We start from the raw sequence: 23,464 nt of genomic DNA on the forward strand, positions 1-23,464 counted from the left end.
CGGGGGCAGGCTCCCCAGACTGCGGCGCGCGCACAGTGTGAACGCCCGCCCACTGGAGCGCGCCCGCGCCTCACGTGAGGAGAGGGCCTAGGGCGCCCAGCAACGGCCACGCCCCCTCCAGGCCCGGCGGCCGCTGGCCACGCGGACTAGGCGGGGCCCGGGAATGACGGACGTGGGTCCGAACCAAGGAATGCGTAGGTAGAGCAGGCCGTGGCCCAGGCACGCCCTCTGCCATAACACAGGGAAGGGAGAAGCTGGAGGCGGTAAGAGGCGGTGATTGGAAAGACGTTTGCTCAGGTCCTGGTGTTTAATACGGTTAGGTAAATGTCAGCCAAGAATTATAGTGGCATTTAATGAGCCTGCGATTTGCTAAGCCCTGGATTTGCCGGTGCAGTTTGTAGAATATTTTGAAGGCCAATTCAGCCGGACAGATCTGAGTACTGAGGTGCTTGCCTCAAACAACAAGCAGTTTAGGTAGTGTAGACAGCCTAACACGAATAGAGCAGGGCCATGTGGGTACTGGGACCGCAAAAGGGTGATTAGCCAACCTAGACTTTGACCTACCAATCTTACCTTGAGGAATTTGAAGAAATATTCACCACTTGGGCCCTCAAATGATGCCGTTTGTAACACTGCTTGTCAGAACAAGAGCAATGGGTACAACCAAGCTCAGGGTGGAGCTGAGCCTGGGAGAGAGAGGAAGATCTACTTCTACAAAGCCCTCAGTACCTTAGAAGAAAATCGGGGCTTCCCCCTGAGGGCAAAGGAGCAATAAGGGTTTTTATTGGGAGTGAGGCAAATTTAGGCTTGGAGAATGGTTGGTCCAGCAATTGCCTCAGGTCTCAGAAGTGGGGAGAGAAGGGAGTAGAACGAAGAATTGAAAATGTGGAGGTCACATTACTACCAAAACTGGAGGGGCTATTCTGCTGTGGGAAGGAGAGGTTTTTTTTACAGGGCAATTTCCTGGCTAATTTTATTACAAGGGAAGAGGTAGAGGAGGAGCACCTTGTAGGGCAAGAGTCAGGATCCTAAACTGTGGTAGGGAAAGAAAGAAGACTTCTTTAAGGAAATTTGCATGGTGGACAGTTAATATTCAGAAACATAAAGGACATGAAAGAAGACTATCACCAACTGAGCGAGGAAGGTGAATGCCACACACTGAAGGTAGGTGCTAGAAGAGTTCACTTTTCCCTGGCTTTTGATGCTATTAATTATGGTGCCTAAGATCTTTCACATGTATTGCTAAAGTGGCCAAAGGTTTTTTAGGCTCACACTGTGTAATTAGAGTAGGCATGAGCTTTAATAACAGGTATTAAATACTTGATAAAATGGCAATTCAGTACTGCTTTTTAATCTCTTACAATTAAGAGACAAGCTACCTCAGTAAGACGGAGAGAAATGAGACAGAACAGCCTTCATCTCCACTTGTTTCATATTTTGACATTCAAAATGAATTTTGTACCAAACAGCCTTTTGAAAGCTTTTCTTCTGGAAAAAATTAGTAAGAACACTGAAACTTTGCAAATCTGTATAAAATTTCTCCTTTTTCTTAGCCAATATAACTTCTGAATTAAAGAGTTATAAATTTAAAGCTGTTTCAGGCACAGCTGTATTTACACACACAAATAAAAACTATGGAAGCTGTTCTGTACCTAGAGTTTGCATGCCGTGTGGAAGATGGTAGGGAGATCACTGGGACAACATAGCACCCTAATATCACTCCCTTCCTGTCTCAACATGTTTCGCTGCTCCTGTTCAGGCCAACCCAACCCCTCCATTGGGTTGGGCCACTCATCCTGCTTGAAAATACGACTGGGACCTAAGGAGAAAAAATAGATGGTCATAAAATAGCTACTATTTACTCTTGAGAGACTAATCATATAACATTATGTTCTTCTACACTGGCCAAGCCCTTGTGCTCTGGAACCATCAAACCTCACCATTGGCTGTATTTTTTTTGTTTTTATTTGTTTGTTTGTTTTTAATCAGGAATTGAATTCAGGATCTTGTGCTTGCCAGGCAGGTGCTTGTGCTGCTGAGCTATATCCCCAGCTGTATTTGAAATGAAGTCCTTTGTACAATTCTGGTTTTAACCCTGTTACCCCATCAATCAGAGTTAAATCAGAAGCTTCACTCTCATAGGAGCAAGGTAGAGTCCACCAAAACACTGGAAGACCCTCTGACACATCCAAAGATGTAAGAGTAAATGTGCAGGTGACTGCCGCCCAGAGCCTCAGCAAAGGGGTAAATGAGGCTGTAAGCAGCCAAGATGTGCTGACCTTGCCTTGTATCACAAAGCGGGGCTACTCTTACACAAAAGAAGGGATGCAATGCTTTTTTTTTAAAATCAGATTTGAAGCAAATTATTGCTTCTAAATCAGAAGATTTTCTGTTTCTTAATGATGAAAAGGGTGGTAATTTGAGAAAAGGTCCAGTAAAATGAATGGGACAAAATTTCTTACCCCATGAATTTTTTATGGTGATTTATACCTGTGGTTGGATGTTGTCTCAGAAAACATTCATATCTGCTAACTAATGCAGGCTGCTTCTTCATCAGTTTTTTTGCATTTCAACTTCTTGACAATGTGACGCTAATTGGTTTTACCTAGGTTAAAGAATCACTAATGCAATAGTCTTCTTGCAGTTACTAGAATCTTTTTTTGGCTGCAACTGTTTTAACAAATGTTTGGCAATTTCACAAACATCAAGCCAACTGTCAGACCACTTCCAGTTGCCATTTACAGTATCCTTCAAAGCTGATGGTCCTCTCTAAAATGTCTCTCCTTTTTCAAGTTTAACTGTCTCAGCTTGTAGTGATCCATTCACAGGTGCCTAGTCACTTGTCCAGTTTTTGCCTTCCCAACCACAGCGAGGTATTGAGAAATTGTTGCAGCAAAAATTCCAAAATCTGTAACAAGGCCTTGAATTGCTGTTTTGGGGTTGGCTTCCACCATGGCTGTTAGCTTATCTTCTTTTGAAACAGATTCAGATCTCCCTCAAGGCTCATTCTGCAGACGTATTCTCAGAAAGAAACTTTTTAGGGCCAGGGATTTAGCTCAGCGGCATAAGCACCTGCAAGCGCACGGTTGTGAGTTCTACCCCTGGTACCAAAAAAAAATTAATTAATTTTAAAAAATTAAAAGGGAAAGAAACTTTTCAAACCACCAAGGGATAATCGACTCACGGAGCCTTTTCCTAAGGCAGAGTTGATATCCTACTTACCTTAGCTGTACTGCAGCCTAGTTTAAATTCATATAAAAAGGATTCACATATCTTTCAGTTCACTTCTGTTGATAAAGTAAACATTAAAAATAAACATTGAAGACTTCAATACCATTATGAATTTTAAATAGTGCAAGCCTGGTATCAGGCAGACTGAAGTTTCAACTGGTCAAATAACAATTTCAGTGGAAAACACATTTTTATCAGTAGGCTCAGTTGATATCAGTTCATATCATTTGGATGTTACCTTGAAGCCTTTTGATTTTCCAATGGGAATATAATTTCCACTAATTTTATAATCATCTGCCAAAAGGGGGGGCTTTCAAAGTAAAGTATGAGTTGTGCTTTTAATCCAAGAACTCAGTGGCTACCAACACTTTTTTCAGTGCTATCAAATTGACCTCAGATCAGTTTAATAGATAAGAAAAAATTTTCCTATTGACTGATATTTATGTTTCTTTGACAGAGCATTTGTAGATTTTACTCTTGACCATTTCGTATGATCTGAATGACTGCTACATTTCATAATCTTTTGTTTTATGAAGCTTACTGCAAAATTTATCCTCTTCCACCCATCTCTCTATTTTACTTCTTGAGGCTTCATTCTTAGTTTTGGTATGGATTAATAAAAACAATATATTTTAAGGGTATGGAAAGATTGTTTGCCCAAGTTCATATTTCCCCTCAGCAGTCATATATTTTAAATCCACTACCTTGTGTGTTTCTTAAAACTACAGCTGTGATAAAACCTGTGCCCAAACCCAGCAGACTTTAAGTCTAGTTACAGGTTATCAGTGTTTGAGGTGGGATGAATCTTTGGATAAGAGAGAAGTTTTATTTTTCAGCCCCTTATTAGTACATATTCTACCACACTAACTTTTTTGGCTCCCAGATGATAAAGTAGAAATAAGAAAAGAGTCTGTTTCTTTTTGTTCTCACTTAAATTCCAAATTAAACTTTTCAATAAATTATTTTCTAAACTTTGCAATGCATTGATACTCTTCTATTACCAAAGCAAGGGGAAAACTCTGGCCTTAATCATAATATACTGTTGGGCTTCCGGGAGAACATGGCAGATAGATAACAGCAGCTACGGAGGCTCTCTGAGACAGCCAGCATAGTATCCAGGAATGATGTGGTGTGAGGAGTCCTAAGCAAGGGGAGTTATACCCTGCCGACCCAGGAATGAACTAAGCTGAGAGAAACCAACTGGAAATGCAATCGTGGTGCTATAATCGGAACAGATAAAATCTCAGCACTGAAGTTGGAACCCGCTCATCTGGAAATCATGATTTGAATTTCCTGCCGCCGCCGCTGCGTCTGAATCCACACAGCAGGAAGACAGACACATGAAAGCTCTGACAGTGGGAATCGGCGAACAGAGTTGAGAGCGGGACTGGCGGGGAGTGCTGCATTGACCTGCAGTGAGTAAGAGGAATGGGAACCCTTTAATAGACTAGGAGGCTCCAACAGAGGACATTCTTGGACGGGGCAGACTAGCCGGAACAGGACACTGCAGTGACTTTAGTCACATATTCCCCTCTCAAGCCAGATTGGTGGGGAGCCCTTGGTCTAGGTGACACCGCAGACTAAGACCCGGTAGGCTAGTCCAAACCAGGTCCGGGTGCCTGGCGGTGCACCCTAGCAGTGAAGCCTTCAGTAGGTTCACCTGGAGGGGCGGGCCCAGCAGAGGCTACTCAGGACTGTGTGTCCCTAGTACACTGCAGTGGGCGGGAACACCTAGCCAGTGCAATTCAAACAAACTGTAATCAACAAAGAAAGAAACTGAGCCTCCTATATACACTTGTATGGAAGGAACAAAAAGTATGGGAAGAGGGAGCAACAAGAAAGGGTCCTCAGTCCCCAATCCTGAGAACGCTGATCCAGGAAAGGTAAATGCAAAGGAGAGTGAGGACAGAAAACATGCACTATCAGACATGGCACCAATAGACATAAAGCAGTATTTCCGGAGCCTCATAGACAAGTTCAAAAGTGAAGTATTTAATGAAGTAAGGCAAGATATAAGTAAAATAGTTAGAGAAATGCTAAGCACCACCCAAGAAAAAACAGATGGTGGAATGGAAGAACAGAAAAAAAGGGGAGAATTGTTTGAAGGAGAAAATAGAACATAGAATATATGAAACAGATTCAAAGAGATTACCAGGAAACTAAAAACTCTATTGAAAGCTGGCATAACAGCTTGAAAGAAACTAAGGATAGATTATCTGAACTGGAGGACAGATTTGTAAAGTGGGAGCATGAAATGAAAAACTTCTTAAAAATAACAAGGAAACAATAATACAAAGGCTAGAAGATGATAAGATCTATAACTTAAGAATTAAGAATGTAAAAGAAGAAGTAGGGACACAAACAAATGAACTACAAAGGCTATTCACAGAAATAATCCAGGAGAATTTCCCTAATTTAGCAAAAGGTAAAGATACTCACATGTATGAGGCATACAGGACCCCAGCCACCTACAACCCAAACAGAGCAACACCAAGGCATATAATAATCAAAATTCCAGAAATCCAATATAAGAACAGAATATTAAAAGCCATCAGAGACAAGAAACAGATCACTTACAAGGGAACATCCATCAGAATTACAGCAGACTTCTTGGCACAAACCACCAAATCACGAAGCACGTGGGGGGAAATAATTCAAGCTTTGAAAGATAATAACCTCCAGCCACGATTGATATATCCTGCACAACTGTCCCTAGAAATTGATGGAAAAACAAGGTGCTTCCAGGATAAAGAGGAACTAGGGGAATTTGCAACCACCAATTCAACTCTACAGAGAATACTATAGGATATTCTACAAAAAGAAAAATACCAAGATTCCAGAAACAGTGGCAGAGAGGCCACAATGGAGCAGAAAGCGAAATGAAGAAGACAAACTGACAACTAATGACAGAAAAAGAGCTCAACGGAAATGAGGAACAGCTATTTTGGAGAAAACAAGACATCCTAATAGCTAGTGCTGATTTAATATCATTTTGTTTTGAAGTCCCATCAAGCTTTTGTTCTTCTGTCTCCATCGGTCTTAACATGTTGTATCTTATTGGATTTTATTATAAGTGATAATATAAACAAAAACTTTTATAGACAAGGATATTATACAGAAACCATTGTTCATTTCTGTTAGTTGATTCTAAATACCCTGTAATCCTGTCGTTCTATTGAATGGTTTTACATTGTCTTGATATGTTTGATGCTACAGTACAAGAAGTCATACTCAAAGATTTCAAGGAAAGAGACACTATGGTAACTACTTTTATGTTGGGAGTATCTTGTGGTGAAACACTATTTTGCTTAAATGGTTATGTTTTGACCTGTGTTGTTTTGTTGTTTGCCCTCTTTTATCTCAATCTCTTTTTTTTTATTATTTGCTTTTTTATTTTTATTTTTTTAATTAAGGGAAAAATAAATAAAAAATAGCAGGATATATTATAGTAACCCACTTTGTTTTCCTATTAACTTGATTTGAAACCCTGTATTGCTCTTGTTTTGACTGATTTCCTCTATTCTGTTTTGCTTGATACTACCAAGTTCGAGAGTATAGGTAACAACTGTGAAGATAGTAAGATTCATTATGACGCCCATTCTGGTTTGACTATTGTCTTCTTTTGAAGTCCTGTAATGTCTCCAATGTTTTGGTTTTATTGGTTTTGTTCTTTACTGTTTTGTTCAGTTTTATTATACCTGATGATATAGGCAATTCTTTTTAAGATAGCCAGAGGCATTATGGTAACCATTGTTGATCACCTTGTATTTTGTTTTTACATTATATATTATGTCCATCCTTTTGATTTGACTCTGTTTTGTTATGTCACATTTGGTTTTACTCTCTTCAAAAAAAGTAGTAAGAACTGTAGGAGTAATAAAACCCAAAATGTGTAATTGTCATTATACAAAAGAGAGGAAAAGAAAATGCTCTAAAGGATATAACTGCATGTATATTTAAGTGTATAAGATAGATAATCATATTACTGAATTTTGTTGGATCATTGAACAGAACTGTTTGCAGTTTCACTGTTTGAATGTCCACTTTATATGCTTTAATTTTGTAACTTGAACAACTATTTCTAAGATGACAATATGTAATCTATCATCAGTGATTCCCTACTGTTTATTTTTTCCGAAATTCTGTATAACTTGTACCCTTTTTCTGTTTTTTTTCTCCTTAAATAAAATTTTAAAAAATCATAATATACTGTTATCAGAGGCCAAAAAAAAGATACTACAACTATAAAATAACTAGGGAAATGAGGAGCTTTATTGTGGTCTTTGATATTGTTCATAAATGGAACAGACATGAGAGAACAAGATTTCTCATCAATAGTACAAGATTTAGTACAAAAACAGACCTCCACCACTCCAAATGAACATGTTATGGTACAGCCAAAAAACAAAAATTGTTTTGATTCTGAGGTGAATTCAAAGAGACAGAATATCTCCCAAATGCAAAAGGGGGGAAGGAAGACCTCAGAACCCCAGTAATGAGATGACACATGAGCAAAATTCATTTACCAGAACTACATGGAAAGAATGGAACAATCTGAAGCAGTGACATATTTAAATAAGTATGCTTAAAATGTTACAAGAAAAAACTTAGGACTAGATTTCATTAGGCAAAAAATTTTTATTTGTAAAATATAAAAATTTAAGTGAGTTTATCGTGTCTCCATAGCCCTTCCAATGTATACAAATTATTTATTTTAAAGAGAAGAAAAACAAATGTAAAATAGAATCTTAAATCAGGCTAATAGGATAGGAACAATTCTTAATACAGTGTGTATTGTTATCTTCATAGTAGTTACTCAGAGTACAAGATATAGACATGAAATACTGTTCAGACTGTATTAAATAAAACTTTCTTTTCAATGAGCGAGGAGGAATTAGTTGTATCTTAACTATCTTGTGTGTATATTCCATATATATATAAGTATGTATATATGTATCTCTTTCTTCCTTTCCCATTTCCCCCATCAGTTTCTCTTTTCTTCTGAATAGTTACTTCCCAATCCACAATATCTGTGAATAGGGTCTCAAGTTGCATAATTTACCTATAAAAGTTTCCAGTTTATCCTTCTTTATGACTGAGTAGTATTCCATTATATTTTTTTTTAAAGCACATCATTTTTATCCATTCCTTAGTTAATGGGTGTCATGGTTTATGTTTGTGTCCCCCAGGCCTCATGAGTTTGCATTGTTCATTTGTGATGGTTCATTGTATAGTGCTTGGATTGATGGTGTCAGTGCTCCACCCATATACGGGTGGAGCCAGGATGTGATGTAATGGCAGGAAGAAGGTGTGTCTTTCTCTTTGCTGGTTTGAGTTTGCTGCTGGCGGCCGCCATGAACTGCAGCCCAGCCATGCCTGCCTGTCTTGGAGACAACTGAGTGTGGACTGAAACCTCCAAAAACTGTAAGAAATAAACCTTTCCTTTCTCAACTTTGGGCTTCAGGTATTTTGTCTCAGTGACGAGCATAAAGTAACTAAGACAATGGGCATCTGAGTTGTTCCCAATATTTAGCTACTATAGATTGTGCTGCTTTAAACATGCGTGCACATATATCACCATAGTATGGTGTTTTTAATTCTTCCAGGAAGAACTCAGAAGGGAAAAAGCTGGATTGAAAGGGACTTCTAATTCTAGTTTTCTGAGGACTCTCCACACTAATTTCCACAGTGGTTGCATGAGTCTATGCACCCATGAACAATAGAGAAGAGTTACTTTAACTCTTTTTTATACATTCTTGATATTAGTCCCTTATCTGAGGGACAACTTGCTAAAAATTTTTCCTACTGTATGGGTTGTCTTTTCACTCTATTGATGGTTTCTTTTGCTGTGCAAAAGCTTTTAATAGAATAAAATCTCAGTTGTAAAATCTCAGATATGAAATCTGTTTTGTTCATGAAATTTTTGCCCATACCTGTGTCTTCAAGCAGTCTACCTATTCTTTCAGCAGATTTAGTGTTTCTGTTTTTATAGTTAGATCTTTGATCCATTTCAATTTTAGTTTAGTGCATGGTGAGAAAATTGGTCTAGTTTTAGTCTTTGGCATGTGGAAAGTCAGTTTTCCAAGCATCATTTATTAAAGAGACTGTCATTCTTCCAGTAAATGTGTTTGGCCTGTTTGTCAAAGGTAAGGTGGCTGAGTGTGTATGAAACTGTGCCTGCATCTTCTAATCTGTTGCACTGATACTTGGGTGTTTTGTTTCATTTTGTTTGCAGTAGCATACTGATTTTAGCATAGTAGCTTTGTAGTATAATTTGTGCTGTTCCTTGCGTTGCCTTTATTGCCTAGTATTATTTTTGTCATTGTAAGTCTCTTCTGGTTTGAAATGAATTTTATGAATGTTTTATCTCATTCTGTAAGGTATACTAATGGTGTTTTGATTGCATTTACATTAAATCTGCATAACAATTTTGGGAGTAGGGCCATTTTCACTCTGATGGTTCCTATTCATGAAGAAGAGGTATCTTTCCATTTTCTCTCTTCCTCAATCTCTTTTTTTCAGAGTACTGTAGTTTTCAATGTATAGATCTTCTACTTCATTTATTAGATTGACTACTAAGTATTTCATTATTTTGGATCCTCCTGACCAGCGACTCCAAACAGCCAACGAGCCTGTGCATGCTGAGTGACACAAGCTGAAGGCCTTCACACCATACTCCATCTAGCCATACAGCCTTGGTACATCATTCAGAACCTGGTAGAGTCCTGCGCAACCATCCCACGCAGTTGGGGAACTTTGGTGCACCCTGTGGCATGAGCTGAAGACCTTCATAGCATAATCCACCTAGCCCTGCAACCTCAGCAAGTCACTCCGAACCTGATTGGGCCCTCCCCAGCAACACTAAATAGCCAAAGAGCTTCTGCACTCTGAGTAGCATGAGCTAAAAGCCTGCACAGTGAACTCCACCTAGCCATGCAGCCTTGATACATCACCCAAGTAGCTTGGGAGCTTCAGTACACCAAGTGGTGAGTGATGTGAGCTGAAGGCCTGCACAGCAAATTTCCACCTAGCCGTATAGTCTTGGCATGTCTCTCAGAACCTGGTAGAGCCCTGCCTAGCAACACCAAACATCCAGGGAGCTCTGGTACTTAGCATGGAACCTGGTAGGGTCCCACTCAGTGACCCCGAGCAGCCGAGGAGCTTTGGTGCACTGTGTGGTGACTGCTAAAGGATTCCACAGCATGCTCCAGCTAGCTGTTCAGCCTTCATAAGCCACTCAGAACCTGGTAGGGCCCTGCCTAGCAACCTCAAGCAGCTGGGGAGCTTCAGGGTTCCATATGGGGTTTGATGAAGGTCCTCCTAGTATACTCCCCCCATTCTGGAAGCCTCTGAGTGCTGCTAGGAACCTGGTAAGACCTGCCTAAGGACCCCCACTCAGCTGGGGAAACCCTCCTTCTAGTACAGACAGCCATCCTCAACTCAGGAACAACTGAGACTTTGCATTCCACTGCCCTAGGGGAATGCAGGAAAAGAACAAAATGCAGTCTCAAACCTCCAGCCCATCCCAAACAAGCCTAGGAGACGTGGACATAGAAGAAATTGTAAGCCATACACCTTAAACTTCTGAAATGATAGCAATTGAAGTAAAGAAACAACTCCATGAAGGTGTAAAGGAACTCAGATCAGAAATAATCTCCCAGGTAAAAAAGAAATGATAAACATAATGAAAGAAATGATAAACACATCTAAAGAAGATATAGTTAAAAAAATAGAGGAGCACTGCAAAATGGTAGAAACCTTGAATGAACAATGTAAGAAAGAATTAGAATGCATGAAACAGATTCAAAGAGCTATCCAGGAAATCAAAAATTCCATCAAAAGCTGTCAAAAGTGCCTGAATGAATGTGAAGATACTTTCATTTTTTTGGATTCTATTGTGAAGGGTGTGGTTTCCGTACTTTCTCCCTGAGTTTGTTGCTTGTATACAGAAATGCTATTGATTTTTGATTGTTGACTTTGTATGCAGCTATACTACTAAATTTGGTTATTAAATCTACAAGACTTTTGATGGGGTTTTTGGAGGTATTCTATGTAGAGTATCATGTCACCTGAAAATACTGATAATTTTACTTCTTCCTTTCCTATCTTTATTCCTTTTATTTCTTGCTCTTGTCTGTTAGTTTCTAGAACTATACTGAATAGGAGTAGTAATAGTAGATGTCTTGTTCCTGATTTTAGAATGAAAGCTTTCAGTTTTTGACCATTTAGTATGATGTTAGCTATTGATTTATCATAGGTGGCTTTTATCAAATGGGGATAAAGATCATCTATTCTAATTTTCTATAAGGTTTTTATCATGAATGGTTGGTGGATTTTGTCAAATGCTTTTTCTGCGTCTACTGAGATAATCATGTGATTTTTGTCTTTGATTCTGTTAATATGGTATATTAATTTATTGATTTGTATATGTTAAACCATTGCTAAATCCCTGGAAGGAGTCTCACTTGGTCATGGTACATAACCTTCTTGATGATTTGCTGCATTCTGTTTGTCAGTATCTTATTAAGGATTGTTGCATCTGTGTTCATTAGGATGATTGGCCTATAGTTTTTTTTTTTTTAGTTGGTTTCTTCTCTTGTTTTGGAATCAGGGTAATATTTGCTTCAGGAATGACTTTGAAAGTACTGCTCCCCTTTCAATTTCCTTAAAGAGTTTCAACATTAGTGGTATTAGTTCTTCTCTAAATTTCTTAAAGAATTCAGCAGTGAATCCATCAAGGTCTTGGCTTTTTCTTGTTGCTAGGGTTTTGTTTGTTTGTTTGTTTGTTTGTTGTTGTGGTTTTTTGGTATGTTTTTAATTTGAGACAGGTATTGCTATGCAGTTCAGACTTGCCTTGAACTCACGCTATAGCCCAGGATGGCCTCAAACTCACAGTGATCCTTCTGCCTTGGGCTCCCGAGTGCTGGGATTACAGGCATGTGCTACCTCTACAATCTGTCTTATGATGTTGCTGCTTTTGAAAGGTTCTGACCAGGTATTTTGCCAAATATATGTAATCTGGCTGGGGTTTTCTGACAAATGGACAGAGGTTATACATTTTGGCAAGAATACATAGAAATGATATAAATTTTCAGTGCATCACATCATGGGGTTCATGTGAGTATGTCTTACTATTATGATGCAAGCCTTGATTATTCAGTTAATTTTTGTCATGTTTAATTACTATGAAAGTTACTATCTTTTCCTTTAATGAAGATCTTTGAGGAGATTCTTGGAGACTATGCAAATTATATTTTTCCTCAAACTTTGACACACTAATTTTACCATCCATCAGTGAGTCTTACTTGTAGTCATTATTAATGTGTTCACTTAATGCTAATACTCTATTTATGGCATTTCTTCCACATTTATTAACTGGAATTCTACTAAAAGGAAGAGATGTTTTTGTTCCTCTATTTATATAAGTGTGGAATCTTGGATATTTACTTTATCCCATGGATTATGATCTAAAGATATTATTTGTTTTGTGCAAATTGTTAACTTTGGCCATTAGGAGCGTTTTCTGGTGTGCTCCCACTTGCCTTTAAACAATACCCCACACACATATGCCCTTGTTTTAAGCATTTCATTATTTTCTGGCATGTCAAAAATGTTCTCTAGTATAGTTCATGTCCCAATTCTAGAAATACTTCTCTAAAGCCTCTGGCTACTTTTATTGGAGAACTGGATTTAGATATAAAACTTAGATGCTAGGTTTCTTTGTTATTGCTGAAGAATTATTGCTTCTACTAATCAAGGGACAGAGCTACAAAATACATGTATATAGATTAACCTGTATATAAAATGATTCCCTCAGATCCCAACCAACAGAAATTATTTTAGCTTCCCCTTTCATTATGTGTGAAAAACCCCTTTCATTATGTGTGATTTCTTATCAAAATCATATTTACATATTTGTGCAATTTTAGTATATATATAAAGTAGTTTAACAATTACTAATCCATACCTCTGTAAGAAATGTATTTACTAACTAGGTGAAAATATTTGCATAGAACTTTTTTTTTGGTCTTTAAAACTGCAGTGTTCAGCAACATAGTGTTTCCAAAGGAAATTCTCTTCCTCCCCATAACCTCTTATGCCTGCTGCATAAGCACCATCCCTCCTTCCTCATATCCCTTTCCAACAAACTCATCATGTGGCCTTCTGTTTATGCTCCTTGTACTGATTTTTCAAAGTTGTGTGAATGTATGTGTATTGTCTTATACCTTGTAGGTGTTGTATTCTATCTTTCTGATGCCATAAAATGTATCTTTATATAGATACTCCTGACATTTACTTTTTTCACTTAATAGTATTTGCAGGAAAAACTCCCTAGCAGTTGACAGAGATCATCCTCACTCATTTGAGTCCACTGCATGGATAACCCAATAGTATATCAATCACTTCTTTTTGTTTAGGTATTCAGATTGGTTCCAGTGTTTTGTAATTAGACACAATGCTGTACGAGAAAAGATTTGAGAAATGTAAATCAAAATCCAACAAGAGAAAGTGGGCATGGTGGCACATGTTTGTAATCCCAGCTATTCCAGAGGCTGAGGCAGGAGGATTTGAAACTCAAGGCCCATTGGTACAATGTAGTAAGAACCTGTTTCATAAAATCCAAGTATGCTGGCACATGCCTGTAATCCTAGTGCTCTGAGAGGCTGAGGCATTTCAAAGTCAAGGCCAGTCTGAGCCATATAGTAAGACCTTGTCTCAAAAAATCCAGTTATAATAATACATACCTGTAATCCCAGCATTATTGGAGGGTAAGGCAGGAGCAACAAACTAAGTTGCCAGACTGGGCAACTTCATGAGTTATCAAGACCCATCTAAGAATAAAAAATACAAAAGGCTAGAGGTTAGCTCTGCACAAAAGCCCTGGGTTCAATCCCTGGTACAAAAAAAATTTTTTTAAGTCAACAAGATACCACTTTACAACACTAAAACTGTAATTTTAAAAATTCAAAATAACAAATGTTAGCCAAGATATATAAAAAGTGGAATCCACACACACTACTTACCGAATGTAAAGTGGTACAAACACTATGGAAGACAATTTGATGTTCCTCAAAAAGCTGAATATAGAACTACTATATTACCCAGCAATTTCATTGCTAACTCTAAATTCAAAACATCTGAAAACAAGAACTTAAATACTGATATTCATAGCAGCAGCATTAGTCATGACAGTCAAGTAGAAACAAACCAAATGTACATTAGTGAACAAACAGATAAAAATATGGTATTTATACAATGGATTATCATGCAACCATAAAAAGGAATCTAATTCCAGCATTCTGGGAGGCTGAGGCAGGAGGATCCCAAGTTTGAACCTAACCTAGGCAATTTTTCAACTTAGTAAGACCTGTGTCAAAAGGATCGGGAATGTAGCTCTATGAAAAGGCCTAAATCACCATCCAGTGCTGCCAAAAAGGAAAGAATGAAAGAAGGAAGGAAGGAAAAGCAGGAAGAAAGAAAAAGAAAGGCAAGCAAGGAAGTAAAGTCTCTAGAGTTGTCAAATCTAGAGGAGGGAGCAAGGCAAGAGACTTCACTGAGTACCTGGTTTACATTAGAAATGCTGGAAAAGCTTTGGGTATAGATGGTAGTGGGTACAAAACATTGAAAATGTAATTAATGTCACAGTATTACACAGTTATAATTAAAAGGAGAAATTTTATATGAATATAATCACAAAAGAGAAGGCCCACTTTTACTCCAGGGGTCTGAAACACATGGTCCTAAGTGTCTCTCTACGTGAATTTGGATCAAACTTACTGTGGCTCCCACCCTGGCACCACCCTGCTTTGTTAGAGAGGCTTCTCCTATACTTGAATGATTGGTAAGGCAGTCAGTGCTTAGAGTTTTCCTTCTTAAGTACTTTGTTGTCATTTTCTTCTTCGTCCTTGTACTAGGAATTGAGCTGCAGAGCCCTGAGTTACAGCCCTACCTTTTGTGTTAAGGGTCTCCCTAAATGACCCAGGCTGGCCTTGAAGTTGGGATCCTCCTGCCTCCTCACTAGCTGAGAGAACAAGTGTGTGCCACTACACCTGGTTTTGTTTTGTTTTAAATGCATTTACTGAGATATAATTCACAAACCATCTAATTCACCATTTAAGATATACATTCCAATAGTATTTAGTAGAGTTACAAAGTTGTGACTCTAGTATTTTTTTACAGAAGCAGGATTTTTACAGTTGTAAGAGTTCTTGACAAAAATCTGTACTCATTGGCAGCCATTCCCCATACACTAGATGATGGATATTTGAGATGTCCCCATATTTAAACTTTTATAAGGTTGCTGTGAACAGTGATGTACATGTATCTGCTCAAGTTCCTGCTCTCCTCAATTCTTCTGACTAGAAACAAAGGAGAATTACTAGTTCATATGATAAGTCTGTTTAACTAACTAGTTTTTTGCTTTTGTTTTTGTTTTTGAGACAGGGTCTCAATATGCAGTTCAAGCTGGCTTCAAACACATGGGATCCTATATCTGCCTTGGCCCCCCAAGAGTTAGGAATGTAGAAGTGCACCACCACACACAACATTGTAACTTACTGAAGGACTGGAAGAATTTCAAAATGAATTTCAAAATGCTCCATTTTACATTTTCACTGTGTATGTAAGGATCCCAAATTGTTTTAACATTGTCACCAACATTTACTATTTTATCTTTCTTAACTGTTACCTTAGTAGGTTAACATGTTTTTGATTTATATTTCATAATGACTAAGAATGGTGAGAATCTTCTCATGTAGATTTTTTTCCTTGTATGCTTGTTTGAAATAATGTCTTGCTATGTAATCTTGGCTGACATTGAACTCAACAATTCTGCCTCAGCCTCCCAAATACCAGGGATCATAGGTATTTACCACTGAATCCAGTTTATACATTTGAATACCTTCTTTGGAAAAATGTCTGTTCAAATCCTTTGCCATTTTTCATTTGGGTTATTTCTCTTTTTATTATTAAGAGGCAAGAGTTCTTTATAAATTCTAGATATACATCTCTTATCAGATACATAATTAGCAAATATTTTTTCCATCTGTGGGTTATCTTTTCATAACATTTTCAATTTTGGTGCCATCCTAGTTATCTTTGTTTCTTTTGTTGCTTATGTTTTTGATATTATATTTGAGAAACCACTAACCCATGGTCACAAAGATTTAATGCTCAATTTTCTCTAGAAAGACTGTTATGTTATTAGCTTCTACTTTTAGGTCTAAGATATTTTTTCATGATCTACTTTTAGTATATTCTCATGTATTTTATAAAGTAGAAGTCCATTTCGTTTTTGTCACATATAGATGCCTAGCACACCACCTGCTGTAAATACTATTCCCAGCACTGTTTCTGAAAGTCAACTGAATATCTTAGTATTTTTGCAACACTGCTTTCCATAGGCACTTTAGAATCACTTTGTCTAACTCCATATAATACCTGGCTGATATTTTTTATTAGGATGGTACTGATTTCACAGATTAATAGAACTGACACCTTTTTAGGATATTGAATCACCCTATTCAATAAAAAGGAGTAGTTTTCCATTTGATTAATCTGCTTTAGTATCTTTCAGGAAGGCTTTCAGTTTTTCTTGTATAAGTTTTAAACATTTCTTAGTAAATTATTCCTGTGTATTTCAGCTTTTTCTGCTGCTGTTATAGAGTTCTCTAAACAGTGATGTTCTCTATTTATGGGTTTTTACATATGAAAACTGATCTTCTCTATTAAGTTTAATACATTCCAACTAGCTCAAATCACGAGACATGAGACATGCATGACTGTCAATCATGAGACATGCATGACTGTCCCACCGGGTAGCTCGTACCACACATAGGACTGCTGCCTGCTGTGCAACAAACACTCACGTGTGGACCAGTGGTAGTTCCAGTTACTTTGCAGCAAAACACTGAAATTATAGCCTGGCACAGTTCTGACAGTTGAATGAACCCTTTCTTCCTACCCTCGTCCTTTCCTCTCATCCGCTTCTCTGCCTTCCTGTCCTCTCCCTTCACCTCCTCTCCCCTCCCATTTTTTATTCCCCTCCCCTCTCCTGTTTTCTTCTTTCTTTCCTTTCTTGTCCTGGGGACTGAGCCCAGGGTTCTGGTGCACACTAAGCATTGTGTACCACTGAGCTACACTACTACTCCCCTGAGTTCATTTGCTGAATTCGTTTTACTATTGATTATCTGGGATTCAGGTACACCATTAACTTCATACAGATACAGTTTTACTTCTTCATTACCTAATCTTAACATCCCTAATTTCTCTTGCCTAATTGCATTAGCTAATTTACCTCTAGCACAATGCTCACATAGTAGTAGACACAGTTGGGATGCTTGACTTGTTTCTGATCTTAATGAAAATGCCTGCAGAGTTTCTCTGCTTAAGTAAGATAGAGATTTTATCATGTTCCTCAGACATTCTCTGAAGAATCAAAACCAGCCTTCCAGTCAAACCTATAGGACAGTGCCATGTTTAAGTTCTCTACTTAGCACTCATTACTGGCTGCTATTTTCCTGTATTATACAGTAGGATGTAATAGGCTCTGGGAAAGCAATGACCTGTCTTCCTATTACATTTGTAGCCACATTTACCAAAATACACAGTGTGGAGGACTTCCTGGACTCTCCTTGAATAAAGAGCAGTTATCTCCATTTTTGGCTAAATCTGGCCCTGTACTGATAGGTACAGAGCTGTCTAAACTGTTTCCTTTTCCCTTCACTTGGCTTTAAGCAATGTAAATAGGACTACCTGAGGTACTGATATGTGTAATCTTTGAAGCTGTGTAACAGTTGCTGTTTCCTCACCCCATGGCTCCTAAAAACATGATTGAACAAGGCAGGCAGACAGAAGAGCCACACTTTCAGTGCTGTCAACTGGGTTCCAGTGAGTCTTGAGATAAATGGCTGTGACTTCCCAGGACAGAAGTTTACACATCAGAGCTGAAGCACTAATCCCCAAAACATTAGGTGCTGCCTCAATTGCATTATGTAGATTGGTCTTTCTGCATGTCCTTCTCTTTGCATGTTGCAGAGGTGATTTCAAGCCTTCTACCTAGCCCAGTTCACAGAACTCAAATATTTCCTGCTATCCTCACAGTCACTCATCCTCAAGCCACTCTTTTCTTCAGGAATTAGTAAAATGGGGCTTGGGCCCTGGGTCAAGGCCTTTGTTCTAACCTTCTAACCTTCTGAACCTTCGTCCTGACCAGATTTAGGACCCTTTAGCTCCCCATAACAAAAATATGTCTTAGTGTCTTTATCCTTGCCATAGATCTCACTGGAAGTGGTAGATGTTTTCTGGCACAACAGAGAGGGGAAAAAAAGAGGCCTTTAACAAGGACACAGAGAGGTGTGCACAACTGGGGCTGAGCTCCTCTGGCCAGAGACAAAGGGAGCTGAAGGTCATATGAACTCTAGCTTCAAGTGGAGTTTGGGGGCAGGCATTGATGATGAATGAAGAACTGATTGCAGTTTTATCCATGCTTTTGGGAAAGGAAAGAAAAAGTTATATTGAAGGCTGAGGGGAGAAGGAAGAGAAAATGATCATAAGGGAAATAAGCTGTTGTTTTTGTTTTTGGCCTTCTGCCATGTTAGACTAACACCACAATATTCAGTAATTTATATTAGGGCAAAAGCCTTTCAGTAGATTGGACTTAACTTGCCAGAATTACAATAACTTTTCCATGGAATTATAAATATAAATTTCCCAAACTGAGATGAGGACCAGTAAGGGCTATCTATAATACAGTACCTAGCATATGTTAGGTACTCAAATATTTGTAATAAAGCTACTCCCAATTTTGGATTCACTAGTACAGTGTTTGATTTTATTACAACAAAACAATAAAGAAAAAAATGCAAGTAAATCCACCTTTATTGAAAAACATCTAAAGTTGTCAACATTAAAGAAAAAGCTACAAGCTCAAGTATAATCAGCAATTTTTAGACAGCTGAAATAAGTAGTATTTTAAAAATTAAATTAATACTAAAACTAAGGTTCCCTTACACAGCTAACATTTTCAAATTAATATTTCTCACTAAAATTCCTATAAATTTTATCAGTATTATGAAAGTTATTACTTATATATATACTATATAAAAACCAAACAATCATGAAATGATTTACTATACCTAATATATTTCCATAGATTTTTAACATTTTAACCTCATCAACAAAAATTAAATTTTTAACCAAAAAATTTTTAGTTTATATAATTAAATGTAAACATGCTAAACTCTCACAAAGACCTGAAAAGTGATATCTTTTTTTTTACTTAGAGAAAAAAGCAAAACAAAAAATGGTAGAGATAACAGAATTTCAAAAAAATAAATCACTAGTTGATAAGTTACGTTCATTGTTATGTTAGAGGTGGTTGCTCAAGTCACAAAATCAAAGCATAAAAAGTAGACACTCAAACAATGAAAGTACAAACCATTCTGTTTGATGAACTTACAAAACTTAGTTGTGTGGTTATTGGTCTTGCACACTTAAACATACATACAGTTATATCCTTTAGAGCACTTTCTTTCCCTTTCATTATTACAATAAAAAGTGGTAATTTCTAAGTGTCTTATTTTTAGAAATTTCTTACTCATAAAAAAAATACCACAGGCACGAGCTTTATAAGCAACAGGAATCTAGGGAAAAGAGGAAAAATTATTTTACTACTTACTAAATTTCTGAAGTGTTTATGTGGTCTCTTCAAATAAACATTTATTCAAAGACAGAAATCACATTTATGTTTAAACTTCACTTTATGGCAGTTATTGTGATAGGGGATAGAGATGTAATTCAATAGTGGGGCCCTAGGTTCAGTCCCTAGCACTTACAACCATTTCTTATTCTGCTTCCCATTTTTTTTTATTTTATGGGAAAAAAAAACTTCAAACCAAAATAATAATAGTTACTATATTATATATTGTTACCTTTAAAGTATTTGCTCAGAGTGCAAGATATGGGTATTAAAAAATCTCCAAATAATATAAGCATAAACCATTCTTTTTAATGAACCAAGAGAAACTAGTAGTTTTTCTATTTTGTACATTTTTCCTTTTCCTTTCCTTCCTTTTTTTCCCTTTCCCCTAATCTAGTTCCTCTTTCCTTTTGAACAATTTCTTCCCATTTCACAAGATCTATTGTATATTTTATTTAGCTTTTTTGGGGGGAGGGGTAATGGGGATGGAACTCACAACTGTGTGCTTGCAAGACAGGCACTTATGCCACTGAGCTAAATCCCCAGCCCAATTGTATATTTTAGAACTTATTTTCTCTTTCAGTTTTTCACACCAGGGAGATAATACGACGTTAACACATGTGAGTCTGATTTATTTCATTTATGTGTCTCAAGTTGCATCCATTTACCTATAAATGTCTCAAGTTTACTTTCATTATGGCAGAGTAATACTCCATTTTACTAAAAAAAAACCCACATCTTTTTATTCATTCCTCAGTTGATGGACATTTGGGTTTTTTCCAAGATTTGGCTATTGTAAATTGTTCTGCTATAAATATAGGTGCATATACATTGCTGTGGCATGATGTTTTTAATTCTTCTGACAAGATATCCAGAAAGGGATAGATGGGTCAGATGGGACCTCTAATCATAGTTTTTTGAGAAATCTCCACGCTGATTTCCACAGTGTATACTCCCACCAACAGCAGAGAAAGGTTCCTTTTTCCCGCCAACCCATGCAGCATTTATTACTGGTTGATTTCTTGATGATAACTGTTGTTTCTGGAGTGAGATGGAATCTTAATATTGTTTTAATTTGCATGTCTCAAATGACAAGAGACATAAACATTTTTCCATATATTTATTTGTTGTTTTTTATTTCTTCATCTGAGAAGTACATATTCATTTCAGATGCTCATTTTTGGATTTGGTCTTTGAATTTGGAGAGCTGTGATTTTTTTTTTTCAGTTCCTTACATGTTCTTGATATTAGCCCCATGTTTGAGGGACAATTAGCTAAAGTTTTTTTCCACTCTGTGAGTTGTATTTTCACACTGTTGGTGATTTCTTTCGTTGTACAAAAGCTTTTTGGGATGAGATCCCATTTGCTGATTCTCTATAGTATTTCCCGTGAGATCTGGGTTTCCTATTCTTAATCCTTTTCAGTTCGATACATAGTCAGTGCTTAATAATGCTAGCAAAACCATCAGTCTAAGAACATAGGTTAGACTAGCAGAAGGAAATTAGTTATGAAATTATTTCAGTAATCCCAGAAAGACAGTCTGTTGTCTTGTAATGACAGCAGAGGAATATATTTAAAAGAGAAAGGAAGAATAGGGGAAGAATTTGAGAGACCTTTCAAAAAAGGAGAAAGAATTAGATAAATACAAATTGATTATTGATGGTAAAGAGGAAATAAATGAAAACAGTCTAACCCTTCCAGCGTGAAAAAGGAAGCAAAAGATCATTTATAAGAGCTGGTTTAGAGGAAAAGAATGTGCAAAACTACAAAATGTGGTTTTCCTATTCTCTACTATAGGAACTACCTTGAAAAAAATTCCATAAACTCTGAAGTCTTGTATTTCTTTTCTGGATTCTTTTCTACCTGAGGAAGTCTGTGGCTTTCACACATTTTTAGAAACACAAAAATGTTTATATTAACAGCTTTATACTGAACATACAATAAAACACATATACTTAAAATATTGTTTAGCAGGCTGAGTGCTTGTAATACGAGCACTAAGAAAACTGGGGGATGAGAACCATTAGTTAAAGGTTACTCTGTGTGCATAGTGAGACCTCATCTCCAAAAAAAATCAATTAATTACATAATTTGTTTAGTTTTGACATACATGTGTATCTGTGAAACCAACACCACAATTAATGTAGTGAACATAACCATCATTCCCCCAAATTTCCTTGCATCCTTTTCGTAATCTCTCTCTCCTGCTTGTCCTCCCTACTTCCCTCCATCACCTGGCAAGTATTGACCAGATTTTTTTCATAAATTAGTTTGAGTGCCCCAGTTTCATCCAAGTGTAATCAAAAGTACAGTTTTCTGTTTAGAGTCTTTCATTTGGTATAATTATTTTAACATTTGTCTATGTCACTTCATGGAATAAATTCATTTTTAATTTTTTTTAATAGGATTTCTCTATGTAGTTCAGGCTGGCCCAGGGTGGCCACATGGCAATCCTTTTGCCTCAGTCTCCTGTGTGCTGGAATTATAGGTATGTGCCACCATACCAAGCTAAACTCATTTTTTAAATTGCTGAATAGTAATCCATTTTAAAAATATGGTCTGTTTATGGATCAAATTGTTCATATACATTTGGGATGTTTTTACCCTTTTGGCTTTTGCAAACAAACCTGCTATGAATATTAATGTACTGGTCTATGCACAGACATATGCTTTTGTTTCTCTTGAATAAAGCAGCTGTAAGTGGAATGATTAGATCATCTGATATATGTTTAACATTTTAAGATACTCCCAAACTTCCTAACATTTTCTATTTCCATCACAGATGTATGAGAGCTCCAGTTCCTATGTATCTCTACCAACAAATAATATGTTCAGCCTTTTCAATTTTAGGTGAGCAGTGAGTTCTCATTTGCATTACTCTACCTACAATGGTATTGAGTATCTTTCCATTGTGTTAATCTGCTACTATTTACTTTGCTGAAGTCCCTAGTCCAATTTTTGCCCATTTTTTAAACTGGGTTGTTCATTTACTTATTACTGACTCTTGAGAATTCTTAACATATGCTTGATATAAGTCCACTATAAGATATAAACTTTGCAAAATTTTCTAGTATCTATATTCTTTTTCATCTCTTAGCAGTGCTTTTCAAATAGCAGAAGTTTCAACTTTGTTAGCTGAATTTATCAAATTTTTCCTTTATAGATCTAGACTTTTGGTATTGCAACTAAAAAAATATTTGACTAATTATGCAAGGTCAAAAAACCTTTCACTACTTTTTATAAGTTTTACAGTGAAAAAATTTTCTCTTGAGCTTATAAACCATCTCTGATCTATATCCATTTTATATGACTTAAGAATAAAAATTCATTTTTAAAAATAAATGGTAATTAAAAATCTTTTCCAAACACATGAATTTAGAAATCAACAACAGAGCATCATGAGGAAAATAAGAAGGAAGGAAGTGGGTTCCCCAAAGAATCTGAAATGTGACTTGAAGCCCACAGAGAGAGAATCAAAAGAAAAACTTCAACAAAGAAGAGGGCAATAGCTGGCCGCACCTTCACCTGGAGCCA

The 23,464-nt window shown here is 37.1% G+C and overlaps 1 pseudogene; it reads left to right on the forward strand.

The window, feature by feature from the left end:
• Positions 1–49: 49 nt before the first annotated feature.
• Positions 50–23,464, forward strand: part of LOC100725199 (eukaryotic translation initiation factor 4 gamma 3-like) — a 68,920-nt pseudogene continuing 45,505 nt past the window's right edge.

The sequence above is a fragment of the Cavia porcellus genome, unplaced genomic scaffold, assembly GCF_034190915.1.
Source record: "Cavia porcellus strain 051 isolate PalLab524CR breed Dunkin Hartley unplaced genomic scaffold, mCavPor4.1 scaffold_5, whole genome shotgun sequence".
Taxonomy (NCBI): Eukaryota; Metazoa; Chordata; class Mammalia; order Rodentia; family Caviidae; genus Cavia; species Cavia porcellus.